We start from the raw sequence: 14,766 nt of genomic DNA, 5'->3' as shown, positions 1-14,766 counted from the left end.
TGTGTGTGTGTGTGTGTGTGTGTGTGTGTGTGTGTGTGTGTGTGTGTGTGTGTGTGTGTGTGTGTGTGTGTGTGTGTGTGTGTGTGTGTGTGTGTGTGTGTGTGTGTGTTGGAGTTGGAGTTGGAAAGACCCAAAAAGCTGCAAGAAGTCATGTGTTTACTGTTATGTTGGACTTCACCACGAAATGGCATGACACAGGAGCCTTCTGTCTTCTTATGTGGAAACTAGCACTTCACTTCTCATGCTAAGATGAGAAAAGCTGAAACGTTGGTTGTTGGCTGCAAGCTTTATTGTACACAGGAGAAACAGTGGCATGTCGTGAGATCTCCTTTCTTGTACAAGTCATGCAAGGAAAAGGAGTCCGCGTCTCATTGATAAGGAAATGAGAGTTACGATGCCAAGATATGAAACACTGCTGGCTCTGAGAATGTGTGTTTGTACAGAGGAGTATCAGTGGGGTAAGGGCAATTCCACGGCCACGGAATTACAGCTTTGACTCAGTTTTTTCCCTTTGAAGTGTATGCCAAAGAAAAGCCGTTGATTTCAAAGTTGAACAATTTCCACTGTAAAATGTACAAAAACACATTTTGTGGGATAAACTGATGCAGATGCAATTTTTTTTGGTAATGAAATTACGATAAAATCTCCCTCAGGATTTTATGCCACCATGTTTAATAAAACCGAAAAAGTTAAATATCTGCTCCGATGTCTGCAGAAGGAATTGGGTGTCAGCTATTACATGGCACCTTTGGTTATTGAACTACAATAAGTGAAGTGAATTAAAGCCCTGCATAGGCATACAATTTAAGGCCTATCCATGCCCGCGACATTAAGGCCCTACCATACCCAGGCCCGATTGCTTCTGCCAAATTTAAAGCGAAATCCGAAATAACCTCCTCAGTTAGTAAATCCATTAGCTGCTCCTCTCTGTCTGTCACTCACTCCCTGCGCGCAGGCAGCTGGATCTGCATGCACTCTGCCCAATGGCGGCTCTTAGTCGATGAGTATCCATAGCAACGGCTCGGCTTGGGCTCCTCTGCTCAATGACAAGACGTGAGAGAGCAGTGAGCTGTTTTTCGTCACACTAAACTCCGACAAAAACATGATTATTTTCGTGAAATAATCTCTCCTGTTTTTATATTTGACGAGGATGAAGCACTTCTGTCACCATGTTATGATCTTAGTCAGATATGACTGTACTGTGCAGCAGAGCACGAGCAAATGGCTCCGCTTCAAAACGTTGGGGATCAATTTAGTCATACCCAAGACCTACCCGTAACCTAGTTATTGATGAAAAAAAAACAGGGCCTACCCGGCCCTAACCCAATGTATAATGTTGGGGCCCGTCGGGTTGGAAAGCAGAGCTCTAAAGTGGATTTACACCCGGTAATGGAATTACGGTAACGGAATAACATCATGGGTCCCTGATCTGTACTACACAGAAATGCATCATTATGGATATGAATGTCCTTCTCCTCATGTTTCACAACGCAGCTCAGCAAAGCACAGTACAGTGCAGTACAATACAATACAATACAATACAATACAATACTACGCAGCTCAGCAAAGCACAGTACAGTGCAGTACAATACAATACAATACAGCACAGCAAAGCACAGTGAGGTACAATACAATACAATACAATACAATACAGCACAGCAAAGCACAGTGAGGTACAATACAATACAATTACAACGCAGCTCAGCAAAGCACAGTACAGTACAGTACAGTACAATACAATACAATACAATACAATACAATACAATACAGCACAGCAAAGCACAGTGAGGTACAATACAATACAATACAATACAATACAATACAATACAATACAATACAATACAATACAGCACAGCAAAGCACAGTGAGGTACAATACAATACTACGCAGCTCAGCAAAGCACAGTACAGTGCAGTACAATACAATACAATACAGCACAGCAAAGCACAGTGAGGTACAATACAATACTACGCTGCTCAGCAAAGCACAGTACAGTACAGTACAGTACAATACAATACAGCACAGCACAGCAAAGCACAGTGAGGTACAATACAATACTACGCAGCTCAGCAAAGCACAGTATAGTACAAGTACAGTACAATACAATACAATACAATACAACGCAGCTCAGCAAAGCACAGTACAGTGCAGTACAATACAATACAGCAGAACAGAGTAAGGTAGAGTCCAGTACAGTAGAGTCCAGCACAATACAGTAAAGTATAATTCAGTTTAGTACGATATACTGTACTCTACTATATTCTACTTTTCTTTACTTAGTTGTATTGTACTGTTCTCTACTGCGCTCTATTCAGTGTACTGTACAGTGCTATTCAAACGGGTGAAAGTCTATGATAGATTCAGATTTGGTCCGGTCCGTCTGTGGACGTTAACATTAAGTTCAGGGTGGACTGACCAAATTTCCACTACTTTTCAACATGCGTGGACGTCCGGTGTCGGTCGGTGCTCAGTGGGTGAGGGGGCTGGTTACTGTAAATGGAAAGAGAGGGGGCTCATGGGTAGGTGGCAGTATGATCCGGGAGAGGTGACATTGACCGGAGAGTGAGAAAGGCAGAGAGAGCAAGAGAACAGTTATGAGCTTCCAGTGGAAGGGAGGACAGTACGAGGTGACACAACTGTGTGATGTGACTGTTTTGACCAATTCAGCGGCAGTAATTCCATTAATGATTTTTGGTGACGGAATTACGAGTTTTATTCTTTGAATAATTCATCACAAAAATATGACATCAGTACTATCGCTGTAACTAATTGATAGATCTACCATTACTTGTTACTTCTGTGAGCTTTCCTCATGAGGGAGAGAAATGTGGAAAATATCTTAAAGAGATGTGGTTTTGCACAAGGCAATACTTAAACAATTTCTTCAAAACTATATTAGTTGGCATGAACACGATTGTGTTTTTATGTAGATCTGTTTCCCATATGTTTATCCGGAAAAGTCTTTATCTCTCCCCCAAATCTCTCTCTCTCTCTCTCTCTCCACATGCGCCAAAACACAACAGCGAAATGCTTACTTACTACAAGCCCTTAAACAAAAATGCAGTTAAAAAAAATATTTAATTAAAGAGCAGCAGTAAAATAACAGTGTCGAGGCGATATACAAAAGTGACTATGCATAGATAATGAAAAGAGTAGCAGCAGGGAAAATAGGTGGTGGGGTTGGGGGACAATGCAAATAGTCTGGGTAGTCGTTTGATTACCCGAGGTAATTGAGGTAATATGTAGGTAAAGTTAAAGTGACTCTACATAGATAATGAACAGAGAGTAGCAGCAGCGTAAAATAGGTGGTGGGGTTGGGGGACGATGTAAATAGTCTGGTTAGCCATTTGATTAGCTGTTCAGGAGTCTTATGGCTTGGGGATAGAAGCTGTTACGAAGCCTTATGGACGTAGACTTTGCGTATCGGTACTGCTTGCCATGCGATAGCAGAGAAAACAGTCTATGACTAAAGTGGCTGGAGTCTTTGACAATTTTTAAGGCCTTCCTTTGACACTGCCTGGTATAGAGGTCCTGGATGGAGGGAAGCTTGGCCCCAAACTTTATGTACTGGGCCGTATGCACTACCCTCTGTAGCGCCTTGCGCTTGGAGGCCGAGCAGTTGCCATACCAGGCAGTGATGCAACCAGTCAGGATTTTCTCAATGGTGCAGCTGTAAAACTCTTTAAGGATCTGAGGACCCAGGCCAAATCTTTTCAGTCTTTTGAGGGGGAATAGGCTTTGTCGTGCCCTCGTCATGACTGTCTTGGTGTATTTGGACCATGATAGTTTGTTGGTGATGTGGACACCGAGGAACTTGAAGCTCTCAACCTGCTCCACTAAGGCACCGTTGAGAATGGGGGCGTGCTCGGTCCTCCTTTTCCTGTAGTCCACAATCATCTCCTTTGTCTTGATCACGTTGAGGGAGAGGTTGTTGTCCTGGCACCACACTGCCAGTTCTCAGACCTCCTCCCTATAGGCTGTCTCGTTGTTGTCGGTGATCAGATCAGACACTGTTGTGTTGTCAGCAAACTTAATGATGGTGTTGGAGTCGTGCCTGGCCGTGCATTCATGAGTGAACAGGGCGTACAGGAGGGGCTTGAGCATGCACCCCTGAGGGGCTCCCAGGGTCCTTAGCTTAGTGATGAGCTTTGAGGGCACTATGGTGTTGAACGCTGAGCTGTAATTAATGAACAGCATTCTCACGTAGGCGTTCCTTTTGTCCAGGTGGCAAACGGCATTGTGGAGTGCAATAGAGATCGCATCATCTGTGGATCTGTTGGGGTGGTATGCAAATTGGAGTGGGTCTAGTGTTTCTGGGATAATGGTGTTGATGTGAGCCATGACCAGCCTTTCAAAGCTCTTCATGGCTACAAACATGAGTGCTACGGGTCGGTAGTCATTTAGGCAGGTTACCTTAGTGTTCTTGGGCACAGGGACTATGGTGGTCTGCATAAAACATGTTGGTATTACAGACTCGGTCAGGGACAGTCACTCTGTTTTATTGTTGTTTAACCCTTCTGTAAGACCATGACAGTGTTGTACTTAATAAGGCCAGAGGGGTTGTGGTATATGGCCAATATTCATTACACTAATTAGTTTTTCTTAGGCGGGAAAGTTCGTATTGAATTTTTTTTAAGGTTGAAAGTTCTGGAGTGAGTAAACACTCTGCCATTCTGACAGATGGTCTTGTGATGTTTCTAGCATAAAGCTGTATCTCTATGTATCTCTATGGTTCCTACTAAGCTAGGCCCTGTTGCTACAGTATGAATGTCAAGTCCCCGTGCTGGATACCTCACAGTCACGTGTTACTGGTGTGTGTGTGTGTGTGTGTGTGTGTGTGTGTGTGTGTGTGTGTGTGTGTGTGTGTGTGTGTGTGTGTGTGTGTGTGTGTGTGTGTGTGTGTGTGTGTGTGTGTGTGTGTGTGTGTGTGTGTGTGTGTGTGTGTGTGTAAGTCTCTCTGGATAAGAGCGTCTGCTAAATGACTTAAATGTAAATGTAAATGTGTGTGTGTGTGTGAGAGAGAGTCCTACTGAAGGGCTTTCTTCGTGATGAGGGAATCACACACCACATGAATGTAGTTAAGATCTTTCACCTTGACCCCTGAACTCTAGGAATCCTTACATACACGTGTTGAGGTGACCGAGTTTGACTGGGGTCACTGCCTCTGTGTGTTTTGAGAGAGGAAACACACACACACACACACACAAACACTGTTTAGGCCCTTGGACTTGTAACAGTATTCCACCATGAGATTCCAACAGTACATTAGAACATTCCATTAGACCCCGGCCAGTCATTAAAATAACTCTAACTATACTATAGAACCGCATACCACAGGCTCAGCTTTCACCATATCACACTTCACTGAAGACAATGTGTCAGGGCTAGGACTAATGTGGCTTTAACACACACACACACACACACACACACACACACACACACACACACACACACACACACACACACACACACACACACACACACACACACACACACACACACACACACACACACACACACACACACACACACACTCATTCCATGTCTTTCTATCCTTCTGAGTAATTATCTATAAAAATGAATGGGATAGAAATTAAAGCTCATAGAATTTTTATGCAAACGAGTTTCTAAATGCAGCCTCATCACGCTCCTTAGCCTGACAGATGTAATGACACTGAAGAAAGGATGGATGAGAGAGAGAGAGAGTTAAAGAGCCAATAGTAGGGATAGAGGGAGAGATTATGGAGGGTGGAGGAGAGGAGGCTCGATGAGGGATAAAGCAGGGGGACAAGGAGAGGAGGGTGGAGAAGTGTGCTTAGGAGGAGAGGAGGTGTGTGTGTGTATTTCTGAATTGAGTTGGTGTGTAAATGATGGCTCTGACCTCCATGTGACACTCTCCCAGTGGTATCCCTATGTTTTGGCTCTGTCAGTCTGTGTGTGTGTCTGTGCTTGCGTGTGTGGTACCAGATCTTCTTTCTGTGGTCCCTCATGGCTGCCTCTGCCCCACCCTCTCTTGCTCTCCCACTCCTCCTTTTCTTTCTTTCTCCCTGTCTCTCTCCTCTCTCTCTCCACCCTTCCTCCCCCCTCTCGCTCCATCTACCCCATCTACTCTTTCCTCCAATCATTCGATATCTTCTCATTTCCTTTATTAACTGTCTTTCTCCTCCCCTTTCCCTCCTCCATCCTTTCCCTCCCTCATCCTTTCCTCCCCCTCCTTCTCTCTTTCCATCTACCCCCTCCTCTAGTATTTCTGTATCTTTTTATTTTTTTCTCCACAATTTTGTGATATCCAATTGCAATTCAATTTCGATCTTGTCTCATCGCTGCAATTCCCCAACGGGCTCGGGAGAGTCCTCGAAACATGACCCGCCAAACTGCACTTCTTAACACCCGCCCGCTTACTCTGTAAGCCAGCCGCACCAATGTTTCGAAGGAAACACCATTCAACTGACGACAAAGTCAGCCTGCAGGCGCCCGACCCGCCACAAGGTGTTGCTAGAGCGCAATGAGCCACTTAAAGCCCCCCCCCCGCCCAAACCCTCCCCTAACCCGGACGACGCTGGGCCAATTGTGAGCTGCCCTATGGGACTCCCGGTCATGGCCGGTTGTGACAGCCTGTAATCGAACCTGGGTCTGTAGTGATGCCTATAGTACCTTAGACCGCTGTGCCATTCAGGAGTCAATACTGTATCTTCTAATTTCCATTATTAACTGTATTCTTTCTCTCTCCCTCCCTCCCCCCTCTCTTCTCTAATAATTTAGTATCTTATCATTTCCGTTATTAACTGTATTGTCTCCAGGCTGTTGTCTGTAGAGAACAGTTTATCCCATCATGTCCTGTGTCTGAGCTGCGGTTTATATTAGGTGGGTGTGAGTGTGTGTGTGTGTGTCTCAACCCTGGCCTCCCTTCGTGTAGTTCAAGTGTTTGTCTTATCTATTTGACTTGGGTGTGGATGAGGATACAGGACTGCTCTCACTTTTGCCTGCAGCTGGCTTGGAGCATAGATCTAGAATTTGTAGAACAGTGATCAGTCCCAAGATTATTCAGTTAAAACAGAATTTCAGAATGTCATTCAAATGAAAGTTTTTCAACGTTTGCAATAGTTCTCCATGTGATACCTAACCAACAAGCACCTTTTTGTGATAGAAATTCCAGATGAAATAAAGGGTGGTGTGTGAGTTCTATATATTGTATATCTACGTCTGAGGTTTATTAGTCTTGTCTGGTCAGGAACTGGACAGGAAGTGGATGGAGCACTGCTTCCTGTCAACCTCCCGCCGATACAATGGGCTCGGGAAGTAATCTCTTTCTCTCTGTGTGTGTGTGTGTGTGTGTGTGAGAGAGATTGTCTGTACAGTATGTGTGTTTGATGTGACTATACCAAGTTGCTGGGTCCATTTAGACTTAACTTTTAAGCTTCAATGACAGAAAAGCTGCTCAGTTTAGTCTTATCATCTCCCCTAGTAATAGGGGAACAAATCTTCTCTTAACTTTGACTCTTCCACTCACAGCAAAATGGAGTCTTAAAAGAGTCTTAAGTACTAACTGTTCTTTAGCTCTGCGTGTGTGACTGGTTTCCCTGGGGCCACACTTGCAAACATGAGAAAAAGTTTAAGTTCAAGGTTAAGTTTTAGCATCAGCCTACTATTTCGTGATAGGTTTATTACATTGTAGCTGGTCCCATCAGATAACCTGTCACACATTAGCCCTATGCTAACATCACCAGGTTCCAGTGATTATTTCCCGTAACCACCTCCTCATCAGCCTATCAAAGATCTTAAACTTGATGTGATAGAACACTTTTCCATGAGAGCGTTCTTAATAGAAGTCAAATGGCATGATCTGCTATTCAACGTTATTAAAACACGAAGGTCCCGGCCTCCCGGGTGGCGCAGTGGTCTAAGGCACTGCACCGCTAGCTGTGCCACCAGAGACTCTGGGTTCGAGCCCAGGCTCTGTTGCAGCCGGCCGCGACCGGGAGGCCCATAGGGCAACGCACAATTGGCCTAGCGTTTGGCCGGTAGGGATGTTCTTGTCTCATCGAGCACTAGCGACTCCCGTGGCGGGCCGAGCGCAGTGTGCGCTGACCAGGTCGCTAGGTGCATGGCGTTCTCTCTAACACATTGGTGCGGCTGGCTTCCGGGTTGGATGCGCGCTGTGTTAAGAAGCAGTGGTTGGGTTGTGTTTCGGAGGACGCATGGCTCTCGACCTTCTTCTCTCCCGAGCCCGTACGGGAGTTGTAGCGATGAGACAAGATAGTAACTACTAACAATTGGATACCAAGAAAGTGAGAAGAAAAAGGGGGAAAAATACATTTTTAAAAAACACAAAGGTTCATGGTGTTTTTCGCCGTTTGCGGCAAGTTCGAATCCCACGTGAGAAATAGTTATTTCCTTTGAAATGTAGAATTACATGTATTGTGATGGTGTGTTGCGAAGGGAATTGCAGCCAAAACCTTCTAAATGAAGATGACAAATATATTTCATGAGGAGCTTCTTGAAGTTGCTCTTGCAGACCTACACATAGGCTACTGCTACAGGAGTGTAATGTTAGTGATGCCGAAGCAACACTCAGAATGGTGCTCATTTAATAAAGTTTAGATCAAAGCAGAATCAATGTCTCGCAAGAATCACTTAATGATGAATTAGTATTCTACACTGATCAAAAAATATAAACGCAACATGTAAAGTGTTGGTCCCATGTTTCGTCAGCTGAAATAAAAAATCCTCAAAATTTTCCATAAGCACAAAAAGCTTATTTCTCTCAAATGTTGTGCACAAATTTGTTTACATCCCTGTTATTGAGGAGTATTTCTGTCTGTAATAAAGCCCTTTTGTGGAGAAAAAAAAACATTATGATTGGCTGGGCCTAGCTCGCCAGTGGGTTGGCCTGGCTGCCAAGTGGGTTCCAAGGCCCACCCATGGCTGCGTCCCTGCACAGCCATCTGAAATCCATAGATTAGGGCCTAATGAATTTATTTCAATTGGCTGATTTCCTTATATGAACTGTAACTCAGTAAAATCTTTGAATTTGTTGCATGTTGCGTTTATATAATAGCATATTATAACATTACTGTTAGACCAAAAATCCCACTTAATGTCTTAGGTAGGCTACACTTACATGTACAGTACAATGTTTTATATACATTATTATAATCATATACTTTGTCACATATCCCTTTGTTGATTCGAGCATCAAGGACTAGTAGTGAAATGTTTTTTCCAGGGCCTACTACTCACCCCAAACAACTCCAAATAGGTGCCCCAAAGTAACCCCAAACAGATATCCCAAACGGGTGCCCCAAATGACCCCAAACTGGTACCCTAAACAACCCCAAACAGGTAGTGAGAAAGGGAAAGAGAGAAATAGATAGCGATAGAGGGAGATGGAGAAAGAGAACGGAATAGAGAGAAGGGGATAGAGAGAGAGAGAGACAGAGTGAGCGAGAGAGGGGGAAGGAGAGAGCAAAAGATAAGGAGAGGTAGAAATGGAGATAGTCAGAGAAGTCATGTTGATGCAGACCATTATTAAAACTTTTAATGTTCTCACAGTCGTTCAAAGGTCAACGTGGTCAGTCTGTCATGACGTAAGCCTACAGGCATTGTGTTGTCAAAGGAACTCGTTTTGTTTGACTACAGTTCTCTGCTCAGACTGTCAGCTCCTTCTGCAGTAACTAGTCATGACATTAATCTGACGTCGACTGCAAAACATTCTAATTGAAAATGCTCTTTAAGCACACATGGCATGTACATCACTTAAAGTGTTACTCTGTACGTAACACCACACCACACTGGGACTGCCTCCCAAATGCCACCCTGTTCCCTACAAAGTGTACTACTTTTGATCAGGGCCCAGAGGCAAAAGTGGTGCACTTAGGCAGGGGAATAGGGTGCTATTTGGGGACTCGGTCTGTGATTTCCAGTTCTGACACGACACACTCCCTGTTGTTTCATGTCCCATCAGGAAGAACATCCTCAATGGGAGATGTTAATGCCTTAGAACTGTTGTCTTCTTGTTCCTGTGTGTGTGTGTGTGTGTGTGTGTGTGTGTGTGTGTGTGTGTGTGTGTGTGTGTGTGTGTGTGTGTGTGTGTGTGTGTGTGTGTGTTGTTATAATTCCTCTGTGTGTTGCCCTAGTCCCCAGCTGCGTTACTGTGATACATTTAGTAACTAACTCCTCTCTGACTCACATCGCAATGGCTATCGCGTCCCAAATGGCACCCTTTTCATTGTACGGTACTTTAGACCAGGACCGATAGTGCACAAGAATAGGGTGCCATTTGGGTCACATGTATGGGACAAGAGAATGTCCTAGTAGATAAACATTTAGGATACAACTTTAGTCTGTCAGATCACACTTTATAATGAAAGACAGGCTTTATGAATCGCTCATGCGTTCTCCGTAAGCTCTTCTTCTAGTGCTCTCACAAATGTGACACAAACCTTTTTGCCATTTGTTTATGCTTTTTGTAACCTCAAATCCCACAAAAGTATAATGGAAAGATGTCCTCAAAACATTTTTCTTAAACAGGCTTAAAATATTTCTTAGAATTTTGTGCTACAGTAATCCTTTACTGAGGAACAAATAAATGGATACACTACATTGACCAAAAGTATGTGGACACCTGCTCGTTGAACATCTCATTCCAAAAGCATGGGCATTAATATGGAGTTGGTCTCCCCTTTGCTGCTATAACAGACTCCACTCTACTGGGAAGGCTTTGCACTAGATGTTGGAACATTGCTGCAGGGACTTGCTTCCATTCAGCCACAAGAGCATTAGTGAGGTCAGGCACTGATCATCTAGAATGTCATTGTGTGCTGTAGTGTTATGATTTCCCTTCAGTGTGCTTGATTCTATACACATGTCCGCAACGGGTGTGGCTGAAATAGCCTAATCCACTCATTTGTATGGCTGTCCACATACATTTGTATATATAGTGTATCTACTGTATACATGCCTTTGCTTTCAACGTGCCAGCCAGGACACAAACTGTCTACTTTAAGTCTAGCCATCCTTTTGAACTCGGTTTAGACTCAGAATCTGTGTGTTGTACTGTAAGCTCAGTTGATTCGGCCAGAGGATGAAGGACTTCTGTGTGTGAGTGTGTGTGTGTCTTTGTGCCATCTGTGTGTGTAGGTTTATGACAGTTGAATGTCAGAGGGTTTAGGGGGACCCCTAGGGAGAGGGCGAGAGAGCAAGACTGGGGCGTGTGTGTGTGTGTGTGTGTGTGTGTGTGTGTGTGTGTGTGTGTGTGTGTGTGTGTGTGTGTGTGTGTGTGTGTGTGTGTGTGTGTGTGTGTGTGTGTGTGTGTGTGTGTGTGTGTGTGAGAGAGAGCTCAGGTAGGACGGGTGTGTGGTGACCTCCTTGCTTGGGTCTTTGGGAAGAGTTGGGGGACAGACCAAGGGGACGGGCGGGGACGATTGACCCTGGCGGACCTCTGAGATCACTTCCTGTCAATCTGCCTCACTGACTTCCTCTGGAAGGACACACACACACACACACAGAGTCCTCCACACACACACTCCTCATCATGACCTTGAACGAAGTTGCTCAGTCAGCTTGGACAGTATCTGCTGTGTGTGTGTGTGTGTGTGTGTGTGTGTGTGTGTGTGTGTGTGTGTGTGTGTGTGTGTGTGTGTGTGTGTGTGTGTGTGTGTGTGTGTGTGTGTGTATTCTCAGAGTGGTCTCCTCTCCGAGAGATCACTCCAGATTCAAGTAGAAATGTTACGTTTTTGCAGGTCCCCAGAACACCGGGGAGACTCCATCAAAACTCTCCACTTGGGGCAAAAATAAGAAACTCAAAAAGAGTGGCCGGAGCTGGGATTTACCAGTATCGTGATACTCAGCAGTATCGTGATACTCAGCAAGTATCGTGATACTCAGCAGTATCGTGATACTCAGCAGCATCGTGATACTCAGCAGTATCGTGATACTCAGCAGTATCGTGATACTCAGCAGCATCGTGATACTCAGCAGCATCGTGATACTCAGCAGCATCGTGATACTCAGCAGTATCGTGATACTCAGCAGTATCGTGATACTCAGCAGTATCGTGATACTCAGCATTATCGTGGCAAGGAAACAAAAGATGAAGCGGATTTAATTTCTTGAGGAAAACAATCCTAATTTTGTAAAAAAGCAGCCTTATGTTGTCTCCCAGAATCACATTTGTTTATTTTCCAAACTATAGCACACAATGTTTTAAATACAGTATGTTTTTAAAATAGTTTAGTCTGCTTTGTGTTTTACTTTTTGCCATGGAAATCAGGTATCCTAGTATTATGATGCTGGTATCGTGACAACCCTACTGATAATGAACCTGCGGTTTGGAGCAACTTGGAAATTTGACGTCTGGAGAAACGGTTAATTCTGCAGTGAGACTGTGAGAGCTTGTTGCTAGTCTCTCCTGCTGAGGCCTGGAGCATGGCTGATCCCCCTGTAGTCACGGTAACCATGGAATAATAGAGCCAGGGACGATAACACTTATTAATTCCATAAATATGGTCATCTCCATGTAGGGGTCTGAACCAGGTTTACTGACACACACACACACACACACACACACACACACACACACACACACACACACACACACACACACACACACACACACACACACACACACACACACACACACACACACACACACACACACACACACACACACACACACACACACACACACCATGGAATGGTTTGGACCAGGGTGACTGTGGGGGTGTTAGATCATACTTTTCATCGCTTCTCACTCCGTGGTCTGGTTTCTAACACACAAACGCACGTACATACATAAAATAAAATGTTATTGGTCGCATACACATATTTAGCAGATGTTATTGCGGGTGTAGCGAAATGCTTGTGTTCCTAACTCCAACAGTGCAGTAATATCTAACTAAATGCTTGTGTTCCTAGCTCCAACAGTGCAGTAGTATCTAATAATTCACAACAAAACACAGATGTAAAAGTAAAATAATGGAATTAAGAAATATATAAATATTAGGACGAGCAATGTATAAATATATATATGTGATGGGATGTATAGACATTATGGACATTATGAACAGTATGTTGTAAGAATATTTAGTTTATCTGTAGAATAGTATATATACAGCAATAGTTGAATTAGGAGGGCATTGAGTAGAATACAGTATATGAAATTTGTAAAACAGTATGTAAACATTATTAAAGTGACCAGTGATTCCATGTCTGTGTATATAGGGCAGCAGCCTCTAAGGTGCAGGGTTGAGTAACCGGGTGGTAGCCGGCTATTGACAGTGACTATGTTCAAGGCAGGTACTGGCTAGTGATGGCTATTTAACAGTCTGATGGCATTGAGATAGAAGCTGTTTTTCTGTCTTTCGGGCCCAGCTTTGATGCACCTGTACTGACCTCTCCTTCTGGATGATAGCAGGTTGAACATGCCATGGCTTGAGTGGTTGATGTCCTTGATGATATTTTTGGCCTTCCTGTGGCATTGGGTGCTGTAGGCGTCCTGGAGTACAGCCAGTGTGCCCCCGATGATGCGTTGGGCAGACCGTACCACCGTCTGGAGAGCCCTGCAGTTGTGTGCGGTGCAGTTGCTGTACCAGGCTGTGATACAGCCCAACATGATGCTCTCAATGATGCATCTGTAAAAGTTTGTGAGGGTCTTAGGGGCCAAGACTAATTTCTTCAGCCTCCTCAGGTTGAAGAGGCGCTGTTGTGCCTTCTTCATCACACTGTGGACCATTTCAGATAGTCAGTGATGTGTTCGCAGAGAAACTTGAAGCTTTTCACCTTCTCCACTTTGGTCCTGTTGATGTGGATGGGGGCGTGGTCCCCCTGCTGTCTCCTGAAGTCCACGATCAGCTCCTTCCTATTGGTAATCAGGCCTCCTACTGTTGTCGTCTGTAAACTTGATGATTGAGTTGGCCATGCAGTCGTGGGTGAACGGGGAGTACAAAAATGGCTGAGCACGTACCCTTGTGGGGCACCTTTGTTGAGGATCAGCAGAGTGGAGGTATTGCTTCCAACTTTTACCACCTGGGGGCGCGTTCCGTCAGGAAGTCCAGGACCCAGTTGCACAGAGTGGTGTTCAGACCCAGGGCCCCGAGCTTAATGATGAGATTGAAGGGCAATATGGTGTTGAATGCTGGGTTGTAGTCAATGAACAGCATTCTTACATAGGTATTTCTCTTGTCCAGATGGGATAGGGCAGTGTGCAGTGCGATGGCGATTGCATCGTCTGAGGATCTATTGGTGCGGTATGCAAATTGAAGTGGGTCTAGGGTGTCAGGTAGGGTGGAGGTGATATGATCCTTAACTAGCCTCGCAAAGCACATCATGATGACAGAATTTAGTGTTACGGGGCGACACTGTTTTAGTTCAGTTACCTTTGCCTTCTTGGGTACAGGAACAACGGTGGACATCTTGAAGCAAGTGGGGACAGCAGACTGGGATAGAGGGAGATTGAATATGCCCGTAAACACTCCAGCCAGTTGGTCTGCGCACGCTCTGACGACGTGGCTAGGAATGCCATCTGGGTCGGCAGCCTTGCGCAAGTTAAAAAGTTGAAATGTCTTACTCAAGTCGGCCACCGAGAAGGAGAGCTCACAGTCCTCGGAAGCAGCCCGTGTTGGTGGCACCGTGTTGTGTTTAGCTTGTCCAGGAGTAAGATGTCAGTGTCTGCGATGTGACTGCTTGTCCCTTTGTTATCCGTGATTGTCTGGAGTCCTGCCACATACGTCTCGTGTCTGATCCACTTTGTGTCTGAGCCACTGACTC

At 44.7% G+C, this 14,766-nt stretch overlaps 1 protein-coding gene and 1 long non-coding RNA gene across 5 annotated transcripts in view; one reads left to right on the top strand and one right to left on the bottom strand.

Moving 5' to 3' along the window:
• Positions 1 to 14,766, top strand: part of nhsl2 (NHS-like 2) — a 148,026-nt gene that overhangs the window by 89,579 nt on the left and 43,681 nt on the right. The window lies entirely within an intron of this gene.
• The window catches only part of LOC127906784 (uncharacterized), a 95,984-nt gene continuing 81,349 nt past the window's right edge, over positions 132 to 14,766 (bottom strand). The window contains exon 3 of the long non-coding RNA XR_008062841.1: positions 132 to 2,490. This is a non-coding gene — a long non-coding RNA (uncharacterized LOC127906784). The remainder of the gene's footprint in view (positions 2,491 to 14,766) is intronic.

This window comes from Oncorhynchus keta, chromosome 13 (genome assembly GCF_023373465.1).
Source record: "Oncorhynchus keta strain PuntledgeMale-10-30-2019 chromosome 13, Oket_V2, whole genome shotgun sequence".
In the NCBI taxonomy this organism is placed as follows: domain Eukaryota; kingdom Metazoa; phylum Chordata; class Actinopteri; order Salmoniformes; family Salmonidae; genus Oncorhynchus; species Oncorhynchus keta.
This window is presented reverse-complemented; position numbering and strand designations above follow the sequence as displayed.